The 22,508-nt window shown below is 41.2% G+C and overlaps 1 protein-coding gene across 2 annotated transcripts in view; it reads right to left on the reverse strand.

The window, feature by feature from the left end:
• The window catches only part of ZNRF3 (zinc and ring finger 3), a 75,638-nt gene that overhangs the window by 41,553 nt on the left and 11,577 nt on the right, over positions 1-22,508 (reverse strand). The gene's annotated exons all lie outside the window — the stretch shown is intronic.

Consider the following 22,508-nt stretch of genomic DNA (forward strand, 5'->3'; position numbering starts at 1 on the left):
AATTATTCCAAACACTTTGCAAGGGAAGTTCCTGGTCCATGCAAATAGAAAGCTGGCCTCTCCTTCCTTCAAAGCATCTCAAAAGCAAAACTCCATGTACAGAGATGTATATACCCCAGACAACTTGAAGGAAGATTTCTTCTCTTAAGAATTTAAGTGCTTTGATCACACTGAGTTGTCCTACCACAGTACTGACAGAGCAAAGGGGAACAAAGTTGTACTTACAACTGTGGGGTTTTTTTCCCCTTCTTTAAATTGGTGGAAAGATGCTGGCAAAAGATGCAGGTACAATGCCACTAAGGACAGGGGAAACTAGAGAGAAAATCTGGGAGTATAATGATACCTTCATAGATTACTTCTGGCAGAAGAAGGCCAGTAGCTATATCATAAAACAGAGTTCTGGCCCTATAAAGAACAAGACAAACCCCCAAAATGCACTAATGGCCAAAACGTTAGACAAAATCATAACTGACTGGGAAAACCAGAATTATCTTACATCTCAATAAAAACTACATTTTTCCCATAGCACTCAAGCAGGTACTTATAACTGAAATTATCAGGTCAGTGTTGTATAATCTGCCTGGTTTAAGTTAAAGGCCTGATATGGAGTTACCAATACTTTGCAACTAGGTTTTCTAGCAGGAAATGGAGTAGGAAATATGAAGGCACCCTGATAAACATTGTGCAACATAATGGGGTCTGTTTGTTAAACTCCAGGGAAATTTGGGGCCCAGAAAGAATGAATGTAACTGTTAAACAGAAAAAACTAAAACAACCAAACAACTGGTTGATTGAAGCTGTTCATAAGGAACCTTAAAAGAAATTTCCATTTGCATTCTCTTGCCAAAAGTACACACAATGCACACTTAAAAAATGTGGCTGGGATAAAAATTCCATGAGTGTTAGGAGGGAATTAAAAGACAACACACACGTGTGCATGCACCAGAGAAGGTAGTGTTGTATTTTACAAAAGCACACAGCTCTGAAAAGACACCGAGCTACTCATTTGCAGGTTGTATTTTAGCAAGGAAGTTTAGCAAGCAGATTGACAGCTCTCCTGCTGACCCAAAATTTCACAGTATTGTAAGACTCCACACCAGTAGTGACTGTTCTTTAAATGTGTAAACTGATTTGTAACTGACTTCCAAACACTACAGTTCATTTTTCTGCCACATTAACTGGTCTATACCCTGGCTTTCCAGAAAGTTCTTGATATGACATGGAGTTTAGGAGCTGACTCGCTTTTCCAGAGTCCTCCAGGACTTCTGGCAAGAGAAGATATTTTGTGTATTTTGTAGTAAGCCGCTAACAAGCAGAGCTGGTTTGCCTGCATTCAGATTTGTGGGGAACTTTGCTAGACAAACAGAGAAGGGTAGGGAAGGAGAGAAAAAGGAGTTAAAAATACCACAAATTATTTCTGAGGCATCCTTTGGGTTTGAAAGAGAAGATATTACTAGAAGATCCAATTAAAAAGCAGTATTACAGATAAGGATGAACTAGTTACACGCAGAGATCACAGATACCTCCCACATCCTGTTCTTCTAATTTTAGGTGGTATGCTGCACTGAGGCATTCCAGCTGGATACATAGGTACATCCAAATTATTTTCTTCATGTTTGCCATAAAATACCCTCAAACACGTATTCCTCCTGACTTTATTCATCAATATGCAACAGCAATATCAACTACAATTCTGCTATCCACGCCAGACTTTGATGAAGATTAAAGTGATTTGACCACTGAGAAAAACTGAGACAGGAGGTGGTAAAATTAGTAAAAGTGTGTAAACACTGTTAGTTACAATGCTCTGTCCTAGAACACCTCACCTGTTCACCACCTTTCACTGTAGTGAAAATTGGACATGTATTTCTATGCTTTGCTTGATCCCCTATAATACTGTACTTCTTACCCTACAGCTACTGTCCCTGTAACACTCTCATGAAGGATATTCTCAGAATTTAGCAAAGCTCATTGTTTGGATTTCCAAAAATAGTCAGTGTCCGCACAAAATGTGACCCAGCCATGGAGCTCCAGTGAATCCCTTTCCATTTCACACCATAGCCTTCATTAAGAAGGTGATTATTTTGTGCTGTCTCCAAGAAGATGTGTTCACTGGGGCCAGAGGGAGGGAAGAGGAACAGAGAACATGCACACAGAGAAAGGCTGCCCTATAACTAAGAACAATATTGTCCTTAAAAAGAAGGATGGGGGAAGGGAACTAATGTGAGTAAATTGTTACAGAAGAATGCAAAGTCCTTACCACAAAACTAATCAAACTTCCTTTGTCCTATGTACAAATGCAAAGCAGAAACTCTGTATTTCTGCTAGAAACCATTTTTCCATATGCAAGACAACATTTTATCTATATAGAGAGGTAAAAGCCACAGAGAGGGGAAAAAAAGGTGAGAATGCAGAAAGAAATGAGGCTTAAAATGCACAACACTGCATCCCATCCCCCTCCCCTCATGCCAACCTCTCATCTATAATCCAACACAAGAGAGACAACAGGCAAACAGCAAGAGGTCATCTTCAAAGGGCTGGTTGCCAGGGGAGGCCAGTGGAAAGAGCGCAGGCATGTCCTCATCAAAGTCCAGCAGCTGTGGGAGAGCCACGGAGGTGCAGCTTCCCCTGGGGCTGCAGTGAAATTCAGAGATGGAGGATAGAGCTGGAGCTGGCAACACAAACTGGGCAGCTCTGCACTCGGCGTCAGGCAAAGCACAAGAGAGAAGGGTTAGAACGTTTTAATCCTTCACTCATTTTTGCACTTCAGAGACTTGAACTGCTGTTTAAACTCACCAAGATACACAGTGGAAGCAGCAGGCAGAAGGCAGCAATAAGAAGCAACTTTCTGCTCAGTTCAAAATTAAAATTTTGTCTCAGTGACTACACACAGAACAGCGATGGAAAAGATACAGCAGATAATGCACAGCCAGCTGTAGTTTCATTACTTCTCACAGAAAACATAAATACAGTTGGAGCCTGGGAGACTGTCCCACAATAAACAGTGCCTGCAAACATTACCCAACAAAGTATGTATTATTTTTCTTGGAGAAATTGTGAGATAATAATACTGACTCCTGGCTACTCTAAACATTTGCATAAAAATCAGAAGCCAACATAAGAACTACCCCAGATTCTGGTTCTTAGAATTCTCATAACTTTTTGAGGCATTTGTATTAAATGAGAACATGATGACTGAATGTAAAAATTAAACTCCTAGCCCTCAAATACAGGAAAGGAAGCTGCAAATGCAGGCAGTGAAATCTAACAGATTAAGTAAAATCTGAACACAAAGAGGAATCAAAATTGCTCTATTATTAACAAAGAAAATAAAAATTTAAGAAATAATTAGAAATTAAAATTTTAACTTTTGTAATTCTCAGAAGCTAGGGGCTACTCTGTTTTAGAAAACTGTCATCCTTCCCTGACAAAATCAGTACTTTGTTATTCTGTATTAAGTGGCTTAATTAGCTGACAGAACTTAAAAATACCGTTGCTGAATTATCAAGTAATGGCAGGACAGAAATAATTTCATTATATTTACCTCCCACCTCATGCCTAGAATCTTCCCCAAAACACACAAAGAAAGGAAGCAGCTGGCATTTGCTAAGGATGAACAGACACACTTTTTGAGCATGTGTTTTGGAGCATGACATTTCAGTTGCTGTCAGCACACAGTGGTAGCTTGAGCGAAAATTCAAACGGCACAGAGTTACATGGTCTCAACAAATCCTCTAGGTTGCAATACGAACATTGACAGGAAGAAAGGTTTTAATATTTAAAAAATTCTTGATCACTACCTTGACTGAAAGGTCAAGGAAGTACCACCAGGGAAGCAAAAGAGACATCAGTGATACAGTATTAGACCTGCACTCCTTTAGTCAGCATGAAAAAAAGTTTTTCAAGGCTGAAACATAATAGTTCATAGCCTAAAGATGTACCCTATTTCCTAGGTTAGCACGTGAACTAATTTACATACAGACTCTTCCAACATTCTAGAAACCAGACAATCTCTGGCCAACAGCAGTTCCTTCAGCCTGTGCTGCAGAAGATGCTCCTGAAAAGTTTTTGAATATGATGAAAATACTGATGCCCTCCACTATTATGGCAAGGTACATTAAACAGCCAGAAACACAACATTGATTTTCAGTCTTTCAAAGTCATGCGATGAAGTTGATTAGAAAAAGAAAGCCTGTTGTCCGCAGACTTAAACTCAGTACCCAAGTGCCTGCATCACCACCAGAGGGTTTTAAGACACTGAACCCAAGGACAAGTTGGAAGCTCTACATATCAGACATTTGTTCAGGGGTTTTTATCTCTGAGAGCAGAGTAGAGATTAAGGAGTTTGTGCACACAGCAGAACTGGCCTTCACCTGCCCCACACAACGCAGTGGCCAAACGTGGAGCTGTGGTGCTTACCTGGGTATGTCACCATGCCTTCAACATACTGAGCACCCCAGAGAGGAGCTGCCTTGAAAACTGAAGCAATGTACACCAGCCTGGTTTCCTTCAGTGAGTACTCCTAGCACGGCTTACTCTCCGGGAAAAAAAAAAAAAAAAGGAAAGCCAAGCCACCATCTCTTTGAGATTGTGCCTCAGAGAGATGCTCTCATCTTGGTGGTGGAGCAATTTCTCAGCTCCCAGAGCTTCCAGCACACCCCTGAGGCACAGGCCCAACAGAGGTGGGATTCCAGCACTGCCTCCTCTTGCTGCCCAGAATAGACTTTCCAGCACTCAGATTTCTTCTCCACACTCTTCCTCAGTTGCTCTCCCCATATTCCATTATTTCTAAGGAATCTTATTTATTCCTCTGATATGAAAGTACCTGCATTGCATACTCTGTCCAGTCTTTCCTTATTCCTCTGCCACAAATCATCAAGTTCTGACCCAGTCTACTGCAAATCCCTTCACACATCCCTACACACATCTCTCTTATGACATTAGAGGAAGAAAAATATTGAAATCGGCTGTGGGTATTAGGGGTTTTCACTACAGTTTCCTTCATTATGCTGCTACAGAGTTAGGCTATTTTGGATACCTCCTCTTACTTCTTACCTTCGTGCACATTTCTCTGAAGCTTTAAAATTTCTAGATTTATAAAGAGGCGACTTGAGGATAACTCATATTCTTGTATTGAATTTTGTCATAAATTACAAAGCACTCTCCCGCTCTCTACATTTAACTTGAGCTTACACTGAAGCAACCAAAAAATGCTCAAGAAAATCCCTGTGCCAATTTTTTACAATCTGAAGATAGAGAGTTCATCTGAAATTGTTTTTCAAAGTTTTCCTTTTGGTCAGATTTTTGTTAACCTTTCATAAGCTATCCTGGAGCAATACACAAAAGTTTACAGAAGTTCTATTTCAAACTCCAGTTGCCACATGCCTTCTCATATCCCAGTTTGCCCACTTTGTGCTCCAAACTTTCCTCTCCAAGAGACATCATTTGACCTTCCTTTCATTTGACAACAGAACATGATCTCCTTTACTGGAAGGTGAGCTGACTTTCTCATCATACCTCAGCTTGTCTCACAGCAGAAATTGGATGCATTCCCCTGTTTCCTCTGACACCCCCACCAGCCCCCAGGTCCAGGATTCTCTCACTCCGCTCCACTTTGGAGCCACTGGTGCAAGCAACATGCCTCTAAAGGAGAGACAGTGGCCATCCTGACAGGTCCAGACACCTCACTTGATGGCTCCTGAGCCCAGGTGCACCCAGCAGCAAACAGGCAGATTTGTGTTACCTTTCCTGCACCATGTCCAGGGGAGAACAGAGCAGCTCACTCACCAGATCCCACCTGAATGAACGATGAAGGTGGCAGGAGTTCTGCCCTAGCAAAATCATGTCCCTTCAGGACTGTATGGAAATCAGTCCTTTCTTCCTCCCTGCTTAACTTCCTCATTCACACCACAGGGAAAAGATGCCCCTGCCCAGAGAGGAACTGAGTACTTAAAAAAAAGTACAGGCCAGTATTACGGCATATAAATCAGGTGCAAAGAAATAGATTAAGTTTAATGCTTGCTTTTTTGCATAAAAGAAAATAGCTGGTGCACTGGGCTCTCCATTTCAGGTAAAGGAACGAGCAATGCACTGTTTCAAAATCTCCTATTAAAAGAATTCAGTGTATACTGCAACCTTCCATGTTACCAGACAGAAATACTCAAATCCACTGGGGAAAAAAATGCCCTTCTTAAAAACTGCCACCTGATGGCAGCCTATGGCTTCAGTCCTATTGTTCCAAGTGGCAACTGGCAACCATTTTGAGTGAGATTAGCTCTACCCTGAGTCACCACTGAAGAATGCTCTGTAGTAGAGAGAATGACTTGAAAATAAAAAGCTGTGCTTAATTCTAACGTGGCATGTTGCTGAAGTAGTCACTGCAAATATTCCCATTTCACACACTACGAAATTCTTCCTCCCTCTTTCAGCCGTAATTTATTTTGCACAGCAAAAAACCAACTTATATGTAACATGGGCTCCATAACTCAGTCCACTGCACAATTCCAAACACTTGGTCAGCATCAAAGGCTGACTGATGGCCAGTTTCACTCACTGCTCACAGCCTGTGCTTTGACATCTTGAACCAGAATGCAGAACTGTTCTGCACTCAAGTAGTTATCGGGCCTTTGCTCTTTTCCATTTATCAAAGGCATTTGCAGGAACTTAGCACTTGGTGCCCGAAGGATCCAATTTATGTTATTTAAAGTCAAACTAACAATAGTGGAACTTTCTGGAATTTTGGAGACCTGATGCACTCTCCTTTCATTACAAAGAGGTTAATTCTGTGATCTAAGAGCAAAATAAACTCCACTTTGAATGAAGAACTACAAAACGGAACTGTTTTACAGAACTCTAAATTAAAACAGTTTTCCTCAGCTTTTTCTTACACCATATTAATGTACATACAGCATCCTATGTATGGGTGAAAAAAATTCTAAAATTTAAAATTTACCATAATAAAAATAATTAAAATTATTTGCCCAATTCAGTGTCAATTTTCAACACTTGTGCTGTATTTCAGGATACAACAACAGTTCTCCCTCCTTCGTACACCATCTCTTTCTGTATGATTCCTCTTTCCTGTGGCCACTAATCTATTGCTTCATCTCTCTTCTCTTCCAGATTAGCCCTTCAGTACTTCTCTTCTACCCCATCTTTCTTTTTTCCTTTTTGTTTTTTTTTTTAACCCAACTCCTGTAGCTCTGGCATGCAGCCCATGCTAATAAGTTCAGTAAAGCCTATTGGCTTGGGTATCTCCTTCTGGCACACCTCACCACTGAGGTATGCCTCACTGACTGGGAAATTAATGGTGTAAACTGTACTCCAAGAACACAGAGTGGGGTGAATGAGTGCTGTCTGCAGGACATTTCCCTCACATGTTAGAAAATCTGGACAGTGCAATGAATGAAGTAAGATACTATGAGAAAAGAAAATATAGCACTGTGGTTAAAGCAGCTGAATGCTTCCCAAGAGACTGGATTGCTTCCTCTGCCACAGAATTCCTATGAAATGTTGGGCAAGTCATAAAAACAGCCACGTAGGGTGTGATCAAAAATCCAATCAGCACAGTATCCCATCCCCAACAGTGGCCAACTGCAGAAATTTGGAGAATAGGAAAAGCCAAACAGATATGGAATGATTAGTCTTTAGATACATATTCTTTAGATAGCCTCTTTATTATGGCTATCGGTGATTAAAAAACTTCTAGAGCTGAGACTTCACTAAAAATATTGTGTTTAATACTAAGCAATGTATCTATGTTTCATGTTTTTTACCGAATTCCTTTAGGATGACACACATACTTATGGCTTTTACACCACCCTACAGCAAGAAACACAACTTACTATTTTTAGAATGTACATTTTTTTCCTGACTGTAAAGCTGTTATGAGAATTTCACTGAGAACACTCTGATAATCCTTGTATTGCAGGGAGTAGCCAATAATTGTTCCTTAATCACTCTCTCAACATCAGACTTTACTCAGTCTCTTGTCAGTGGCCTCTTTTCCAAGCTGATAAAATTCAGTCTTTTTCAGTGTCACTCTGTTAGATGACACGGACGATGCACAGCTTGTGATCTACCTGTTCCTTTTTCTGGTCTCCCCTTTCAATTTTACAATGCACTGACTTTACCGCACGCAGCATTCAAGCTCTTGGAGACTAATGGTGCTCACAAAGTCTTCTGCTTTGCTCTCTGGTCCTTTCCTAGTAATTGCAACACTCTCATGAAATTTTCAGCTACTTCCACCAGGATTTTATTCTTAAAAAGGAAAAGAGATCTTAGCCTCAACTTTGAGAAGCCTTTTATGATCCCTCTTTGCTCTTCACGGTGCATGCCTCCAGCCTGTATTACAATTAACAGAGATCCTTCCCAAGATCAGCACTGATACATAACCTGCTGTATATACAGCTGTGACTTGGGGAGAATCCCTTTAATCAAGGTCCTTACAAGGCACATTCAGTCAGATATAAACACAGAGAAAGGTCTGCAGAAAATGCGACAGATGCAAAAATAAAAACAAAGTCAACGGAATCTGTGCCCAATCACAACAATAAACAGAAAAGGCTAGGCATTGTGAAAAGAACAACCACACTCATAAGAACATCTTTGTTCTCCACTGCTAGGGAACTGATAATTTTGTCTGTAATATTTAAATAACTATTGGTGTTCATTTTTTAAAAACTACATGTTAAGAGTCCCTTCATTCCATCAGGCATTTAGAGAATAGGTTATATGTCTACAGAAGGCTAATATATATTGCAAGCACCAAATGTCACATGAGAAAAACATCTGCGTTAGAAAAGTCGTGGTTAGGATGCTTTGGTGACTGTCAAACAGAGAACAGCCTCTGTCAGGTAGCTATCAGTACACCAAAGTATTTACCATCAGTCTTCAGACAGACAATTTGGCTCAAAAATCCTCTACTATATTTTGCTTCCTTCTAGTACCTAATATCACAAGATAGCATCTTTTTTTTTCTCCAGAGTGCCTCAAATCATTGTAGTAATATGTTATTTTAGTAATAAATTGGCTGATTTAATACATTCACCCAGATTAACTAAAGTTTTATATGCAAGACCATATCACCTTTCAGTAGCTACCTTCATAAACTACTTAGGACACGTTTGCTGGTACTTCAGCTGATAAGCTCCTCTTGCTATCCCCTCTCAGTTCAGAAGAAAAAGGCCATATCTACTGCTGTTCATGTTAGGCTTTAAAACACATTTTGTCATCAGCCTACAGTAGCTGCTTTAAAACCTGTGTGGAGGAAGAGCTGAGGGGAAGAAATCCTCCCTCTCTCCCCACCAATCACTGTTACCCGAGGTGCTGATCTTCCCCAGAACCTTTAGGTTTGAACCTGGTTTGCCACAAACAGGACAACAAATAAGAGACCATCACCTCTAATCAAACATGACAAAAATCACAATCCCAAAAATAAAAATAAAAGTGCAGCCATTCAAGTAGACTTCTCTTTGCATGACGAGGTGACAGGATTCTTGGACTTGTATCTGTAATACTGCTGTTCCGGAAAAAAAGTTAGCACATTTTCTCCTGGATTAATAATATTTTCCAGTTTCTTAAACAAAAGAAAACCTGAATTAACAAATCAGACACTGTAGTTGACAGTGGTACAGCTCTGTTCCTATCTATACTTGCTCAAACTGGAGTCTGAGTAAAACCTGTTCGTGATCAGACTCATCTGCTCACTATCGTCAGCTTCCTGTTCATTCATCAGTATATGAATGGCTACAATACGGCCATCGAGACAAAAGATGGCTTCAGAGGGAATGTCTGACAGAGGAAAAAGTTACATCAGCCTGACACTCCTTTGTTCAGAGAGCTCTGAACATTAATAGCAGCTAAAGATGAGGCAGCTGCTGCACAGAATTAGGAAGAGACAGAAAGAACAATTACTTCCTGGCAACGTTTTTTCCCCTGCAGCTCAAAAAAACTACAGAATTTACACTGGACAGTAAGAGAACGAGAAAAATTCTGAAGATTCAGCTGTCTTCCCTCCAATCCTGTTAGTGAGCAATTTAGGTAGGTAAGTGTCAGACATGCCAATGAAACTGCTGTTCTACACCTCCTGGACTACACGCACCAACAGACTCCACTGCTATTCAAACATAAGGATAAGTACAATGTCACAGTGTGCAACAACCCCCAAAAGCAGAACAGATCTTCCCTGCTCTCTCAAATTTAGACAAGAAAGTTACATGTGAAGTAACAGACTGGAAAAAACGTGAAAGAAGGAGCCATCAAGGGCTCTTGTGTTGTAGTCGATGCTTACAGGAAGACCTAAGCCACAAGCTGGTAGAGCCTGGAAGCATGGACTGCACAATTCTCACCATGTGCTTGCATTCCTTCACAACTATCTGCTATTGGCTTCTGCCAGAGAGAGTTACAGGAGCAGAGGAACTTCTTGGTTAACTTGGCATGGCAGTTCTGTTAATTCACTTGGTTGCATGAATCAAAAGGCCACAGACACCACTGGCAGCAGTGGCTGCAAAAACTCAGCAGAGCATAGAGGAAATCAGTTAAAACCCCTTTTTTCTTTCTGTTGCCCACTGGAAGCAAAGCATGGGGATGCCACACTGATGGCAGAACCCACCAATTTTTCCTGTTCTATGGGTAGAGAAACCTCTGCTTTATTAACTGCTGTCTCCTACAACAGACTGGAACAGTCTATACCTCACATACCTAGGTGGGATTTCCAAAAAGGATATATTTTAAAGCAGAAAGCCATGGTGATTGCTAGGATTCCCATTCCAGAATTTTTCTCCAGCCTCTCTGTATCATGAGGGGAAAACGCCTGCAGCACTAACAAAAATACATGTCAGAGCCCATCTCAGAGCTCTGTAAGATGTGCAAATTTCCTGGTGCCTGAAGGTTTGGCAAGTAAAAACCAAAATCAGAGTATTTTAAGTGTATTGAAGCTCTTTCTACTAGTGTCAAGTATCAAATCAGACACATCTGCAGAAGCAGCATGGCAGAAGAGAGATTCAGGGGGATGAAGAGAAAAGGTTTTGATGCTGACCAGCAAAATGGAGACATTTCCACACGAGACAACACAAGAATGCCAATATCACCCCACATACTCCACAATAAAGAGGATGAATCTCTTTTTGAGCAGGAACCTCTTACTAAGGTAATAAACTAATTCAGCAGTCTAAAAACGTAGCTTTGACCCCAGAATGAAGCATTAAACTTAACAATAGAGTCAGTCACCTTTCCCTCACAACAGATGTTCAGACTTCAGAGCACCACAATTTTGTGTACCAATCTGAACTGCACTGCAAATGGTCTCATGGCTAGGGGGGAAGGAAATCTGTAGATTTTGCCAGCAGAATAACCACTGCGATTTCTGGCATTGTGGAATACATTTTGGGACTGAGATAATCCCATTGGATCTTTCTTCTAAAGCAACCAATAAGTGAAACAATGCAAGATAGGGAAGTAGTTTTTCAGTTTGGGGGTTAACAGCTTCCCAGAGACTTATGGAGGGATGGGCTCTTCCTCTCAGCTCTCCCTCCCTTGGACCTCCAGTCTATACCAAGAGCAAATGCCTGCACACTTTGCTCACCACCTAAGCTGAAGAGCTTGTCCTGCTTGAACTCCAAACATATACGAAATCAACGCAGCTACATTAATTGCTATGCATTGCTCCTCTGGTAATACTTATTCATTCAGGCTTTGAGTCATGTATTTTTTTGGATATCAGACTGTGCTAGCTCAGGTCATTTGCCAAACACCAAAGAGATACACCTTCAGGTGGAAAAGTGACACTACCATGCTCTATCTCACAATTTCACAAGGTTCCCTTTGAAAACCTATTTTCTACCCTTTACCTTAATAATAAAAATGAAGGTTCAGAAACATACTTCTGCAGCTGCAGCATATAAAGAGAAGTAAGGTCTGTAAAAAAGAAGATTGGAAACTCCTTCCATCCCTGCACATCTGTTCCAGAAAAGTCACACCTCTCCTTCCCTCTTTCCACAGAGACAAAGGGGGAGAACAACTGCTTCTTTCCTCACAGCTTGTGCCTGAACAAGCCTGAGCTTCTTGACAATAGATCCAGTTTATGACTTCCCCTCAAACTCCACCTTGCCTGTGCTCAACTTTTTTTATACAAATCCCAGAAATTTTTAACTGGCATTATCGAGAGAAAACAAAATAGTTTCCATTTTAATAGGGAAGGCATTTGCCATTTTCCTACTTCATCCCACATGGACACCACAAGTGAGAGAATACCGCATGCAGAAGTTGAGCAAAGTAAAATACAAAAAATTGCAACTTTTTAGTCACTTCAAAATGCTTGAGCTCCATGCTATTCATGAAAGCCTTCTATATACTCAGGTATCCCTGCTCTATCTCTGTGGCACACGCTTCACCTCTCTAAACAAACAAGGACTGTCTTTGTGCCTTTGTTTAAATTAAGAAAAAGGAAAAAAAAAACCAACCTGTCTCACAGGCTGTGATTACATCAGCAAGAGCATTCTCCTTTTCTCTATCAATCCTCCCTTACTCGGGCTTTGAAGAGCCTCTGTGTGCTGCTGCCACGTCCTTTGATCTTTCTATTTTATGCCCCAGGGCCAGCCCTGATAATATCTGCTTTGCCTGCACAGTTTTGGAAAAGGCAGCAGCACCCATTCCTGTCCAAGAGCAGCTTTGTGAACACACTGAACCGGCATGTGCGCCCCGTGACCCCGGAGCGGCAGACACACAAAAACACACAGTCCCTGCACACAGGCCACTGTAACAACATGTGGGCAGGCTGCATGTGCCCTCCTGTTGGAGACTGCATGTGCCCTCCTGGGAGAGGCTGCATCTTCCCTCCTGTTGGAGGCTGCATCTTCCCTCCTGTTAAAAAGCAGATGAGCGTGACAACTTACAGTTGGTCTTTCAGCTGCCAGGCACACAACCTGGGCATTCAAGAGTTCTGCATTCTTGTTTCTCTAGGCTCTGTTTTGTTAAGGATGTTCAATAATAACACAGAGGCCCATCAGCTTATGTCTCTTGTAACATGAAAGTGGGATATCCTCACCATCAAAACGAAGTGCATCAACATGGCAACAGACCAGAGGTTTTCTTTAGCTCCTGCACGTGCAGAGCCACACAAAAAGACCTGCACAGCCAACACATAAGGAATCAGGCAACTGCCCTTTGCAACACAGCTAGCAGCTTCTTGAAAAAGTAAAAAAACCAAAATACAATATCCCACAAATCCTGTTCTGGGCCTTTTACATTCACTTCTGCCATGGCACTAACCCTCACTTTCTAGAAAATTAATGTATTGAGTGTAGATTATAAGTGAAGAATTTCAGCAACAGCTCTGGGATGGAAGCAGATGATCTTTTCTGAGATTTTTCAGCCTGTATGACTAGACATTTTCACTGAAACTTGAATTGTTAAATGGGAAAGCAAGGTATTAATAACCAAGTATTTCAAGGACAGAACCCTCTACATAACTCATACAACAGTAGAAACCCTAGAGGAAAATTCTACCTATTTTAGCAACTTAATTCTCGACATTTTTTGTATCCAGAAAAAAAAGACAGAGGTAGAAAGAAAGATTGAGTGGTAGAGCAGCAGGGAAAGAAACCTAGAGAACCAACCAACAGCCAAGTGTTAGTTCCTTAAATGAGTAAAGATGAAAGGACACAATTATTAAGAGCAGTTAAGATAAATTTAACTCAAAATTTGGAGATATGACATACAGCCCTATCATCATCATCATCTATTCAACAGATTCAACCAGGTATTTTAATGTTACCTGTCATTAGCTGGTGGGTAAATTGCTTTTCATTGTCCCATTAGTGGCATTGCTAAAAGGAAATTTCTTTTCCTCAGTTTCATATAATGGCAACAACAGCAAAAAACTCCCCAAAACCGTATACAAATATTATCAAGAAATTATTAATTCAAGAGGCAAAGTACTACCCTAGAAAACCAGGGAGTAAATTCAGTTCCACTGCTGACAGTGACAGGAGGCAGCACATGCACCAGAGCCCAGTCTGCAGCAGGCTGTGCCTGTGGGAGGATTTGCTCTCCAGAGGCCATCCCAAGCTGTGCCAGCCCCAGGGATGGAGGATGCTGACAGGGCAGAGGACACGCCCAGCGCTAACCCAGGGGCTTCTCGTACAGACATCACCTCTTCCAGTTTGGTTTCCACCATCCCGGGCAAGTGCCAGTAGTGCCATTCTCCTGCCAGCCATTGTATTGCTCCACTGAGACTCAACTTGGCTGAGGTATGGCACCAGGTCTGAGATTTCACAGGTTCTAGCACACTTCTGAAAGCTCCTTCCAGAGCTTTGTTCAAAAGGGTTCAACCTCCTTCCCACCACTTAGCAGAGGTGAGTCTTTCTCATCCCAGATGGCAGCAGTGTGCACTTCACTACCAGATCACATCAGAAGCAGCCAAGGAACTTCCAACAGGCCCTCTGTATTTAGCATGCCTTTATGGGAAAGGATGTTTTTAATCTGTATTTCTTGCAATCTGTCCCAATCCAAAAATTTTCTGAGAACTAAACAGCATTTGGAGAATTTCAAAAAGAAAGCCTTCACGCTGAGGCAGTGATGGCAAGAGTGAAAGAAACCCTGACCTTCTCTGCCATCTCACACTGCAGTTTGCAGGCAGCTGCCTGCTCCAAGCTAAGCCCACTACAAATTGCCAGCTACAACCCCATTCCAGGTTTTACCCTCAGCCGCTCCTCCCGGTACTTCAAAGGAAAAGTATTTTTGTACAGCCCAGCAAGGAGTGTAAACTGCCCAGCTGCTTTCAAAGCAAGATGATTTAACTCTTAAGTACCCAATATGCTATGCCCTCAGCAGGGGATGTCTGTGTAAAGAAAAAAAGATTCACCAGGAGCCTAAAAATTAAATTTGTTGTGTTCATGACTTAACTGAAAAGCAAATCCCAATAGTCAACTTCCCATTTTCCCCTCCCTCTTGGAGGGGAGAAAGAGGTCAAAGAAACTAGAACTTCTAAAATGAATTTATAAGGCCATATAATCATAGAATGGTTTGGCTTCAAGGAAGAGACCTTAAAGATCACCTAATTCCTGCCTCCTGCCATGGGCAGGGCCACCTTCCACTCTCCCAGGTTGCTCCAAACCCCATCCAACCTGGCCTTGAACACTTCGAGGCATGGAGCAGCCACAGCTTCTCTAGGCAACCTGTGCCTGTGCCTCACTACCCTCAAAGTAAGGAATTTTTTCCTAGTAGCACACAGATACTTTCCATAACACATCACAATTTTGTTTAAACAGCTAGAAGACACCATTTCTCTTCAATATTGTAGAGTCAGCTGTCAATACCTAAATACCTTCTCAAGTTGGACCAAGGGATCCCACAAATCCAGCATTTTGCTGCAAACTCCAGTAAACTAACTGCTTCTCTTGGCCTCCCACCCATTTTCACAGTAGTCACAAGTTGGAGGACAGGTTTTCTTACAAATGAAACTTTAAATAAATCTTTGCAGAAAATACGAAAATAGCCTGTCTTTATGCTGAGAGACAACAGTAAAGGTAGAGGAAGACACTAAATGATGCTCTTCTTCCATTAAAAGTAGGACCAATTTAATGATTTTTGTTCCAGGGTTCCTCATGAAGTTTGAATTCCCATGCTCAGCAGTTATTTCCCCACCACTTGGAGCACACAAGTGGACCAATGTCCACCACTGCTCCTGTTCCCTTGGGTCCCAATTTTGTTTCAGGCCCAGATGGTTCACAATTGTATACAAACACTTACAACCAGCCTTCCATTAACACACAGAGATCCAGGGAAAGGCACTCACCTTTAGGTTAACTTTGATCTCAAAGAAGCCACTTCATTTTGTCTGACATCAGCATATACACTCAAGTATTTCAATTACAGAATCTGCAAAACCCATTGAGATTTACTGTAGCCAAGCTTCTTTTTGCTTGGTTATTAAACAACAGAGGTTGTGGAAAACACAAGCAATAAAACACCAAGGGTGTCTGCATATTAAACGTCCACACTTTGGGTGTGCAAAGCAACGAGGTATAACCAAGTACTTTTGCCCCAGACCTGATTTTGCTGAACAGAGGCACAGCACGGTCTGGAATTCTTCTCCTAAAACTATAAGCATCTTTAACATCCAGTCCATGAGCTGCCTCTTCCAATGTCTCTCCGTATGGAGTTAGTCTCCAGTAACATTTCAGCAGCTAGTTCACACAATTGCTGTAGGGAGACTGATGTTCTGGCACTGTTCCCTGTGGGGGGGTATTTGTGTCTTAGGAGTTCAGAGCATGTCTTTAGACTCCCCTTTCTGTGGGTTATCACTCTGCTTCTTAAACTCCAGAGCTACAAGCAGAGATACTTGCTGGGGAGCACTAACTCTGAGCAACATGCCCATCTCTCTTGCTTCCCAAGTAGAATGCTGAGCATGGACAATGCTCAAACTCAGTAATTCACAACTGAACAGATTAACTAAGCACTCTTAAGAAGGTTATTCAGGAATCAGATCAGTAGTAAAAAGGGGGTTTTTTGTTCATGGTTTTTCCCCCCTTCTAGTTGTCCACAGGTTTAGCACACAGTCTACTGAGATGCAAAAGACTTCATGACAGGACAATTGCTAGATCCATACCAAAATGGATTTTCTGTAAGGGAAAAAAATATAGTTTCAAGTTAAAAACAGTCAGAACTGAAGAGAACTTGTAAAATTCTGACTCTCTTGTGAGCATTTAATATAATAAAGTTGTTAATTTTATTATGATAGTTTTCTACAAGACCTACCTCAGTACACAAGATGGACAGACAAAGTCTGTCTGGGTTGAAAAATTAGAGAAGTTTCTGCCTATAAGAACTTCTTATTTGAATGCAAGTTGAAAAGTTACCTGTCAAACAATTCTGTGCAAACGTGACACTGGTTAAAAAGCATCCCTGATATATCCGAATCACATGGCAGCCTAAATATTCCTTCATTGAACTTCTACAAAAAATGGGTAAATAACTCACACCAGAATATAGAAAGATAACAGTCAGTTCTACGTTTCTCAGGTTTGTGAATCCCCACTCAAAACATTCAATGTTCCAGGTGGTGGATTACTTCACTACTACTGACTAATATTTGCAACAGCTGCACCACTCACTCACTGGCTGGGTCTGAAGAGTCAGCACAAACTCTACAGACAGAAGACCCAAAATTTCACTTCTTTCTTCTAAAGACTATGGGAACAGCTTTAGGCAAATCACTACAGCAGGTTTCCCACACAGATAAACCAGAGAGAACTCAGTTGAGCTGTACCGTGAAAAGACAGCTGTGGCTGTTTGCCAAACTTTGGTGCTAGGACTGACAGCTACAAGGGAAGTAAGTCACAGGGAATTGGGATGTCATGCCATAGAGCCTGTGGCTCAGTGCTGAAGATGGATTGTCTTGCCCAAGCCTTACCAGTGCTGAACTGGCATACAGGACAGAATCCAGAATATTACAGGAGATCACCATTACCTGGAAAGAGTATTAAGTTTATACAGGCAGTCTTTCTAAGCAGAGTAATTATTATGGGGGAAGGAACAGGCAATACAGATTAACAGTTTTGTATCAGTGACTGATGCAAGGGGATGTGTCAGGCCCAAAAGAGCCATTAAGTCATATTTTGAAAATTAAAAGATTGTTCTAATATTTAATTGATGGAAAGTGAAGCTCTGCCTTTCTCATTTTCAGTCTAGAAATGTCTTCAATCAGTGCAGCAGCTTAAAATCTCATACAACGACTTCAGAAACATGATTTGGCTTTGGGCAAATAGGGTGTGAAAAGGTGGCTGACAAACACTTCATAGCATAAAATTGTCAATAAAATAAGATTGACAAAGTTTCAGCACAGGGTTCTATGATATGGACTACAAAACCAGTATATTAACACACTAGCACAACTATTTATGCATGATATGGTTTCATATTGTGCAATATTAGAGCAAAAAAAAGTAAATCCTGTTGTAACTTCGAGATGTGTGCCTGAAGAGCCAACTTTGAGATCTGCTGTATTTGCACTTTAGTTCTGTCAAATCCCTAATTTTGACCCTATGAAGGGCACAGAACTGATTTACAAAGCACTACTAATTAGCTTTAATCAAGAAAGGAAAGGTCTCTTGAGATAATAAATACCAACCCTAGTTTCTCTGCCTGCAACCCATCTGTAAGTAATTTCAGCATGAAATATCAGAACATGACAGAAATAGTGCCACCTATAAAATCGTCCTGAAGGATAACCATGACTCAGGCACGAGTGATTATTTTAACAGGCCCTGCAGGGCTGGGTTGGGAATGCCAAGATTCTGCAACAGCCTGCCATTTCCCTTCAGTGTCCTTTGAGACCTGGTCCATGTCAAGGGACCAGAGATAAGACATTATATTAAAAAATAACACTTGAGGAACATCACATATAAGAAATTATCTCTTTTCTTAATTTAAGTCTCTTTTACTGCACATCTGTGCCTAGATATAACAAAGGCAATTAGCTTTTATCAGATACCCCCAACTGCATAGGACTAAAAGAATAACATTTCAAAACTAACCAAAGCTTCCCTCTCTACACTCCAAAACAAATGGGAAGAGAAATTCAGCTACACGAAGATTAACTGTGAATTAGTCAGAAGTTATTATAATTTTTTCCTGTCTTATTTACTACAGACGTGTGGGGTTGAAATGTTGGGATCATGAACTTTTATTAATTTTCTAACTTGCAAATCAGTTTCACCTTGAAGACTGCAGTGTGTGTCCATGGGAATGCACTGAGAATTCACACAGGAACTAGAAGGAATTAGAAAGTGAGAATTCAAGGGCAAAAAAAAAAGGCACCAGGAAAGAAATCGCGGGTCAAACCCAGATTTTTTTTCTCCCTTGCTCACCCATCCCCATTTAACATCACTCACTGCTGGTCCCCCAGGGCTCCTGTGGCCACGCTGCCAAACACAGAACCAGCACAGCTCAGGCTGTCACCAGAAACGGGGCCCTTTGGGAAAGCTGCTCCCCACCTCCTCCACATCCAGCCCAGAGAGCAGGAACGTGGGCTTGGAAAAGCAACCTGTAGGACAGCAGGGGAGAACTGCTGCTCTGCCAGGATTACCTGCCAAGTTTTAAACACCGTGAATGAAGTTTATTCACCCACTACCTGCCTCAGTAATAGAAATATGATCCTGGAGTCTTAACATCAGAGATGCAATTCCCTACCAGCTAATGAGAGACAGGAACAGGCCAACATCAGAAGACATATTAAATATTTTCCTAAAACATGTATGATTTCAAAGCAATCCTTTCCAGCATTTCAGACAGGCAGCATACGCTCACCTGTTGCAAAGCAGAGCATATGTTTTGTTCTAACCCATTTTGTTTGTGCTTCCAATAATTCACATAATTCACTGTTAGCAGTCATCCCTCAGCATCTGCAAGAACATTTCATTGACAGATTTCTAAATGGACAGTAAAAAAACCAAATCAAAACAAAGAACACAGGTACTCATCAAGTCCCAGTCCAACAGCACATACTTAATTGCTTTAATTATTACACACTTACAAAGACATTCTATATTTTTAAAAAGTAAGCTGAAGGAGAAGCACTGAAAATGTTGCAATTACTCTGAAAAATAAATGTATTTTTAGTGTGAATGTAAGTTACCTTAATTCAAAATAGCTTTTTTTTTAAGAAAAAAAAACTATATTCTTCTAGCAGCTGTCTCAGTTTGAAAAGATAAATAAAACCAACTCCTCCTTCCAGAGGCAGAGTTTGTGATGTTGATTCCATATAACATGAACAGCAAAAATCTGTGAATTCACTTGCAGATCCTCTTTCAGACTAAGAAATGCTATTCTGCGCTGAGAAATGGAGCCCTGCAGTTGGGCATGGATATGCTGCATTATCATACTGATACAAAGATTAAATTCCTCTATCATACAGTTCATGAACCATTCCTTAAAGCAGGGTAGCCATAACCACCATGCCTCTGAAGGCAGAAAAAGAACTAGACCATATTCTCCAGCTGGGCAGTGTCTACACTTTGTTATACCCCAGTGACTGCTTTAGGATGGGTTTCTCCTAAGACTTGTTCAACTTTTCTCTGTTCTTCGAGCATCTTGTTTGTTGTTCCAAGCATTCTTTCTGGCAAGAATGCTATAAAAAAAATATTAAGTTCCCTTCCCCAAAACCTTCCTTTGACAGATACTCAGGACTCCTACTATTTTTCTCAGTATTCCTAACTGAACTGGTCCTAACCTAAGTCAGAATTCTGCTGCCTTAAGAATATGTTTGGCATTAATCTCCAGAACAGACTGCATCAGTTTGTGTATTGTGTTCTAAAGACTGTAGTGCCCATTTTATTTGGAATATGTTTATAAAGACAAGATTTCAAGATTCAGCAGCACTCGGATAGTACAACTAGAAAAGTATATAATTCAGCTTCCTAAGCAGCACAACCACGCCTGACAAAGATCTTTATCTACGAGGTTATTCACTAGCAATATCCTTATCAACCACAGTATATGTTGTATCGCTTACACAGGAAGCAAATACTTTCCCAGCTTCAGCAACTTAAATTCAAAGACACCAACTGCAACTTAAGGATGGAAAAGAATTCGATTTGCAAAAATTCTCTTTGCAGTAACACTGAACTAGATGTATGGTACTGTTACTTCCTCCTAAGGCAAAAGCACAATGAGAGGGAATCACAGAATTATTAAGATAATCAAGTCCAACTGCTAAACCCAGCACTGCCATGATCATCACTAAACCATGTCCTCGAGGGCCACATCTACACATTTTTTGAACACTTCCAGGGACAGTGACTTCACCACTGCCCTGGGCAGTCTCTTCCAATGCTTTACAACCCTTTGTGTGAAAATATTTTTACTAATATCTAATCTAAACCTGCCCTGGCACAACTTGAGGCCATTTCCTCTCATCCTGTCACTTGGGAGAAGAGATTGGTACTCACCTGGCTCCACCCTCCTGTCAGGCAGCTGTAGAGAGCAAGAAGGTTCTCCCTGAGCCTCCTTTCCTCCAGCCTGAGCCCCCCCGAGCTCCCTTGGATGCTCCTCATCAGATCTGTGCTCCAGACCCTTCCCCAGCTCCGTTCCCTTCTCTGGACACATCCCAGCACATCAATGTCTTTCTTGGGGTGAAGGGCTCAAAACTGAACCCAGCATCATGTTTGCACAGCCTACATAAAAGTGTTTGAGAACACTACTATCTCTACCACCAGTCCTGGCCTACAACATCTCAAAGCATTCTAGTTTTGGGTTCTCACAGAGCCATAACATATGCATGTCAGTGTTGGCTTGAGTATTTCTAAACCCTAGCCAGAACCAGAAATAGGTGTTGTCCCCCTGAACATGGGTTAAACTTCAGACTGTGACGACTTTCCTGTTGGAGCTCAACCTTGGTACTATACTCACTGCTCACTCCTAAATGCCAAGTTTAGAGCTGGTTCTTTAATCTTAGTAAGTGCTTTTGCTGCATCTCAGGATGTTTCCAGAAATTACTGAATCTAAACTCAAAGTAAGATATACATTCTACGCAAACAGTAAAGTGTGAAAAAAAACAAACGCTCACAGAGGAAAAGCTCTACCAAAACCAAACAAAAAAATCCTTCGCAGAGACAGAAGCACTGAGTACTTCCACACTTCATAAACTTTCCTGTCTCACAAGGATATTTCAGGCTATGCAGGGAGAAGGAAAACTACCTTTGTCAACAACAGTTTGGAAGAAGGAACTAAAGAAAAATGAAGTCACCATCACGTCCACCCATCCTAGACATGAGCACTGAAATGGCACTCCAGCAGCCACATTTATTTTACTGGCATAATTTAGAAACTCTTACTGCTATATTAGTAGTTAAGTTACAGGCCTCTGTTTCCCTGCTGAATTTCTATAGCAAGAGAAGCCTTACTCTTTGAGCAAACTACTCAGATCAAGTAGACAAGCAACCACCTTCCTCCTGTGGTTGTTTTCCAATGGTATTTAGCTACCTAGGCAGTGACATAATTGATTTCACTTGCTGAACTAGAAAAGGCTGTACCAACAGAGAAGTGCATCTATAGCAGAAATGCCTTAACCCACAAACATTTTTCTCTGTAGGCCATGCATTAAAACAAATTATCATCACTGAAAGACAAAATTTTTTACAAAGAGAAACCATTCAAAATAATACACAAAAAATCTGCCCCTTCAATAATGGCGTTCCAAGTCTAGTCAGGAGATCTTCATGTAACACGAAGAACACAGAATTTCACAATAAAAACTAAGCACAGCAGAGCAGGATACAGCAATCTGTGCCCAAACTATCAGCATCCACACAGAAAAGTTCCAGGAAAAAATGCCATTGCTTTCCTGTCCCAGTTGGCCACAGCAAGGTTTCTCTGGGCCAGAACAGCAGTGATAAGGGAGTCCACATGAGATCCACAACACAGGGCCGACGGGATAAAGCAGAAGGGAAACGTGGCAGAAAAAGGAGGAAAAGAGAAGTCCAACACAAAAGCTTGTCTGAGGGAACACT

The sequence above is a fragment of the Neopelma chrysocephalum genome, unplaced genomic scaffold (genome assembly GCF_003984885.1).
Source record: "Neopelma chrysocephalum unplaced genomic scaffold, ASM398488v2 Primary Assembly neopelma1_77, whole genome shotgun sequence".
Classification (NCBI taxonomy): Eukaryota; Metazoa; Chordata; class Aves; order Passeriformes; family Pipridae; genus Neopelma; species Neopelma chrysocephalum.